The sequence below is a fragment of the Alnus glutinosa genome, chromosome 11 (genome assembly GCF_958979055.1).
Source record: "Alnus glutinosa chromosome 11, dhAlnGlut1.1, whole genome shotgun sequence".
Taxonomy (NCBI): domain Eukaryota; kingdom Viridiplantae; phylum Streptophyta; class Magnoliopsida; order Fagales; family Betulaceae; genus Alnus; species Alnus glutinosa.
The window spans coordinates 20,639,816-20,646,583 of record NC_084896.1 but is presented as its reverse complement, the minus strand read 5'-3'; positions in this window follow the sequence as shown (position 1 = coordinate 20,646,583).

Here is a 6,768-nt window from a genome sequence, read left to right as displayed (position 1 = left end):
AAATAAAAACACTTTGCAATAAAAATAATACAAAATGATAACTTTCTCCTAGTAAATGCTAGAATTATGAAATTTTAATGAAATACAAAATTGTAGCCCTTTGAATAAGATTTCCAAAGTTACTAAGTTTGTCTCAATCTGATGTATGAATTAAAAGATATGATGTTTTAAGTAAAATAGGTCTTACCAAAAACGCGTAAAACTAGCATGCATCATTGATCGACCCCCGGTCCATTGTTGAACCACAATCGGACCATCTTTCCGCCATCGCCAAACCATCACCAGACGACATACAGGCCGCCACTAGACCACTGCCGGAACTCAAATTATTAGGTTAATTTTTAAATTTTTTATATTAATATTTTAATGTTGTGAATAAAAATTAATTTTTATAGGTTAATATGATTGAATGAAAATATAAAAATATTTGTGATTTTCCATACACACCAAACAACGAATAACATTTTACGCCGAAACAAACGAAGCCTTACATTCATTCCAAAGAAAGAGTTTGTAATTAAAGGAATTAAATAATTTTTCTATATATTGATATACCCAGTCGGGCAAAGAGATATACAAATATAAGAAATAGAGATCTCATAAATGTTTTTTGACGCAGTTTTCTGGTAGGTGACGTGTTATTTCGTAACTCGTCTAATTATTCGCTTTCTCTTCGTGATTTACGAAATAATAAATAACTATGTCAGGGGATGCCGACAATCACACTATGATGCCTAAGTTAGTAGGCAATTCTATGGAGTATTTAGTGTAATTTCAGAGAGACAAGAAGCTAAATGATACCTGGTGTTCTCTTGTATTTATAGAGGTTTTGATGCAGTTAGACTGCTATGAGGATCCTAGCTTTCTCGAGATTTGCAGTTGAGGGTGAGGTGATCTTGGGTGTACGGATCTTTCGGGATCCGTAACCCACTCGGGCGACTTCGGTCGTATAAGGCGAAGCGAGATATCTGTGATTCGTATCCCTTGTATCCCAGTCGGTTCTTGATAGTTTAATTTGCGTCTCTCAAGGGATTCCTTAAAATTTAATAAAATTAAAAAAAAAAAAAAATTGATGATCACAATTAATTCACAAAATATATACTTATAAATAAAAATTACTATATATATATATATATATATATATATATATATATATATATATATATATATATATATATACCGTGTTAGCTACAATTTCATGTCATTTTAGTATGAGAAGATAAACTTATTCTGCATCCCCTTCCTAGACCTAAGAAAAACATTTATCTTTTTTTGTTTTGTTTCTCGAACAAGTTGTCATTACTTATCGTGTCTTGCTTCAGTTTGTTGTCATTACATTTTAAGTTAACTCCTACAAAGCTCTCCTTTAATTTCTTGATAGTTTCTAAAAGAAGTTAAATTTTGTCACCATCATCTCGCATTAAAAGGTATGCTAGAGACAATCTGAAACGTATATTTTGCATAATATCACGAGAAAGGATGCTTATGTTTGTGTAGCTTAATCCTGATGTGGGTTCATGCTCTCAAAGTCTAAGTACTTTGATGTTTGCTGAGAGGGTTTCTGTGGTTCAGGTAGATGTCGAATGGAGCAGCAAAGAGGGTAAAGATGTTAGGGAATTAATGGAGCAGGTGCTTATCCAGCTATTGATTTATTTATTTAAATCATTTAGCGGCCCTTTATTAGAAGAAATTGTGATTGCAGTATTTTATATTTGTTTATTTTTAAGAAATTAAGTCCTATATGTTTCTTAATTCAATGTAGTATCTAATTGTTGATTATTACGTACGTTGGGAAGAGATGGCAATTCAACCCCAATATTTTTTTTTGTACATGGTTGCTGTTGGGGATAATCCCATTTGACCCTGCCCATCCCGGGAACTATGAGCCTCTGAGCCCACATCAACCTAATCGTGAATATGGGCCCGTAGCCCACTAGATACGAACACGCAAGAACAAATATCCAGGAGTCCCGAGAAGATATTGTCCCGGGACTAGAGTGACGGACCAGCGATCCATTATACGCGATCCCGGATATCTCGGAATCGCCCCCCATCCCTATAAATCTGGGATTGACACTAATCCCAAATTAATTTGTTGCTGTGAATCTCACTTAGAGATTATTAAGGAAAAAAACTCGGTTTTGAAGGTAGAGGGTTCCGAGTTAAGGCCTGACTCTCACGACGCTCCTAGGTCAAGGGAAAGAAAGAAGACGAACCCTAAAGCAACAAAGGTACTTATCACTCAGCCTATAAATAAGCATAGACCTTAGGTATGAAAACAAGACTGATACTATTGCAGTTAAGCATACTTTTCATAGACATACTGACTTAGGCATTAGAGGGAGAAACGCAGGCCAACCCCCGGCGTATTCTCTTGACTTTGTCTGTTTTGCAATGAACATGGGATGTGAAGAACATTGAAGGGGGAGCTGTCACATCATACAGGAAACTGTACCAACATCTCATTTTGTGGGAATGTTATTTAGAGAATGTTTGAATTGTGTTGGGAAATAGAGATTTTAAAATTAAAAAGGGTTTTTAGTAAAAACTTAATTTTGAAGGTTTTGCCAAAAATATATTTTGGCATTTTTTTAGAGTAATCATGTCAACTTTTTATTTATTAAAAGTATTTTTTAAGTTCTCTAAGGCAATCAATTAATATAATATATCATATTGTGTTATAAACGCTATTTGAAAAGCACCAGCGCTGCGGCGCATATGGCGGGGTATAGTCCTACAACTATGGAATAACGGTGATTTAGTGTTGTTTAGTCTAATGTCGCTTATACAAATAGTGTCATTTAGTATTCAAACGATACTAAATTTACGTTAGTGTCGTTTACTGTTCAAACAACACTAAACTTAAACTTATGTCCTTTAAACAGTGAATAACACTAAATTTAAGTTTAATGTCGTTTGAAAAAGCGAATGACACTAAATTTTTGTTTCATTTACTGTTAAAACGACACTAAATTTAAGTTTATCTTCGTTTGAAAAGGCAAACGACACTAAAATCCTTTGAAAAACTGAACCACACCCAAAATCCTCTCTTCTCTCCGCCCAACCTCACCTCCCATGCTCAAAAAGCTGCAGTATTTGGCTTTTGCAACTTGATTAGGTAAGGGAGGTCATATATTTCAATCTATTTTACATTATTTTTCTGGTGTAAGTTCTTGAAATCTTCTCATCTTGCTAATATTACAATACACGCAGCTTGTTATGGCGTAGTGATTCTGTAATTTAGGCCTGTCTTCTTTTGGTTCTTTTGGCGAATTGGGTGATGAAAATTTAGGCTGCAGTATGTTGCTCAAAGATCGATCAATATTTCCCCTACATTTTTCTTTTGGACCGGCCAGGCTTTTTAAGTTTTGAAATATTCTGTCGTCTAAAGTTTTGTAGAGGTGCCTTATTTGGTCTTTTTGTGTCCACTAGACTTTTATAGTTTTGAAATTTCCCTTTATTGAGATACACGTGTTAAATTTGTAAATAACAGAACACATGATCTTTTTGAGACATGACAGAAATTGCCTTCTGAATTTGGAAGATTCGAGGACCATTTTGCTGAGAAAATCGATCACGAAGATCATTCCACATTATTTCTGCTGAGTCAACAGAAATAACACTTGCTGTAATTTCTTTGGAAACAGAATTGATGATCCATGATAACACCATGTTGTTGCAACGAGTCCATGCAAAGAGGTCTGAATCAGAAAAATGAGGTTTCGGCAAAGTTCCATTGATGAATTGTAGCTTGTTCTTGGCAGTCAAAGCCATGAACATTGATCGGCTCCTAGTAATTGTCGCCAGTGAGTAATTGAGTGACTAAAATTGAGCCAGGGTTGTCCCCATGATAAAGATACAATGGATTGGAATCCATTGTAAAAGGAGTTGAATTGACAGAATTAGATTCCATGAATCAATATGAAATCAGATTATGAAAAAAAATGAAACAGAAGAATGAAATCAGAGATTTGGAAAACGGAAGAGAAGCTAGGGTTTATGTTTGCTCTGATACCATAACAGAAAAGAGAGCAGAGAGTATTTGGGATTGAAACTTTGTTAAATTTGCATTAAAAATATCAAGTGTTTTACAACTGTATATATACATTCTGCAGTAACAGAATAAGCTTGCAGAGAAAGCTAACTAACTATCACTAACTAGCTAAGGTAAACTAACTAGTTAAGTTAATTAACCAGCTAAGAAAAAAAAAGATCATGTGTTCTGTTATTTACAAATTTAACACGTGTATCTCAATACCCTTCATTATAGAAGAGAGGGATAATTACACTTAACCCCCATGATTTATCCACGGTGTGGCGATTTACCCCCCAATGTACCAAAATTGGTACATGACCCCCCCGAACTTGCCAACGTGTGGCAAAATCAACCTTCCGTCCAATCGACCGTTCGTTTGGACGGAAAATCAGTCACATGCAAGTCACGTGACCGTTTAAGACAGAGACCCTCCCCAGTCACGTGACTTGAACGTGACCGACTTTCCGTCCAAACGAACGGTCGATTGGACGGAAGGTTGATTTTGCCACACGTTGGCAAGTTCAGGGGGGTAATGTATCAATTTTGGTACATTGGGGGGTAAATCGCCACACCGTGGATAAATCAAGGGGGTTAAGTGTAATTATCCCTAGAAGAGAATTGCTACCTATAATGATTTGTGACAAGAGTAAATCAAGGAATCACATTTTTATCTAGTAATTATCCAATGATATTGACTTGACAATCTCAATCAACCCTTAGATTAGTCCTTAAAAAAAAATTGACATGTGTCATCTTTTTATTAACGTTGACGTGACACCTATCACAATCCGTCAAATATTTTAACAAAATTTAAGTGCATGAATAATGTTGTGAAATGGTCAGATATTGAAGAGTAAAGATAAGGACCTGCATATAAGAGTCGCCTTCAACAATAAAACAGCCAAGACTGTGAGAGAGAGAGAGAGAGATAGAGAGAAAGGAAGCTAAAGACCCTGCAAACCGAGCTGCGTGGGTGAAGACCCTGCAAGGGTAGGTGACTCAGTGACTTGACAATATGATCGATTATATGAAATACGTACTTTTGCGCAATTAAGCAAAGCTTGGCGTGCTCGTTGGTTTGGGAAACATGGAGAGTTGACTGCGAGTTGTCAAAATAAAAAGAAACTGACACAGATGAGTTGGTTACACCTATTCCTCCATCTTCCATTGAATTCGACCGTGGAAATTCACATCCAATTCATCAAAGGTATAGATATATATGTCTACCTACCTACGCAAATATTTATTTCTTTCAGCAGACAAAAATGTTTTGTTGTTTTCACACTACTCTCTTTTATATGGTAGGTAACATATATGAATATTATGTGACATAGGGTATCAAAAGTAACAATTGAAGATTTTTTTTTTCTTTGGATAGCTTTGAATTTGGCTTTAAGTGTTGTAAAAAAAACAAACTACAGAGCCTGTGTTGTAGTTGTTTTAAGGGTCTAGATTTAATTTTCAATGATTTCATAATTAAGAAAGAAAGAGAAAGTAAAATTAAATATGAACCCTTAAAATAATTATAGTATAAATAGTGTAGTTTTTTTGGAGCATGCACTTAAGCCAAATCAGCTAATGTTTACCATGTTAGTTTGAAGACGTATAATGGTTGGTTTTTCTCTTATGCTCCATTTGTTTCGATGTAAAATTTTTTCTGTCGTAAAATAATTTCAACGAAATAATTTTTCAAAAAAATTTATTTCCCTAAAAATATTTTTCGGCGTTTGGCTCATAAAAAAAATACTAATAGTGAAAAACCACCGGTGACAAGATTCCGTCACTAGCTAGATTCCGGCAACCGCCACCGGAATCCGGCCAGTGCCGGAATCTGCAAATTTCTGCAAGAATACGGAAAGTCCGGCCACCGTCGCCAGATTTCGGCAGACCAGATTATGGCCAAACTGGCCGAGATCGAACTAATATGTCCGGAATCCGGCCAATTTCGCCAGAATCTTGCTTAGTACGGCCGGATTCCGACAAAGGTGGCCAGAATCTAGCACAAATGGCCAGCTTCCAGTCAGTTTGACCGGAATTTGGCAAAGTACAGCCGTACTGGTTCAATTCCGGCCAGTTTGGCTGGAATTTGGTCTGCCGAAATCCCGCGACAATGGCCGGACGTCACCAGATTCCAGTTGAAATTTCCAGATTCCGGCACCGTCTGAATTCTAGCAGTGGTTGTCAAATTTGGGCGATGATCGCTGGAATCCAACCAATGCCGCCGGATTCCGGCAATCGGATACCAAAATTCGAGGACCTTTGGCAGTAGATTCGAGCTACCAACAAACTACAATGCCCGACATTGACAGATTCCCACAAACGTGTGTACAAGAATCAAATGTTTAAATCCAGAGAATGATTTACTGTTTTCAAAATCGTTAATCGTTTTCTAAAAATTAAAAAAGCGTTTACTGTTAAACTGAAAATGATTTTTTCTTGACCATCATTTTTTGTTGCACCAAATGCCAAAAAATATTTTATGCACAAACAAACGAAACATTAAATCCCCTTTGTTTTATAGAAGAGCATTAAACCCCATTTGTTTTAAACACAAACAAACTGAACTTATGTACACTTCTTGTTTTTTTTTTTTGACCTTCCCTTTTATGTCTAAATAAATGCATGATTAGCTGTTGAACTTTTCACAAATTAAATGGTAGCAATTTAATTCCTAGATAAAAATGGGTAAGAATTTCTGTTTAATTCCTTCAATTTTCTTTTTAATTGGTTAT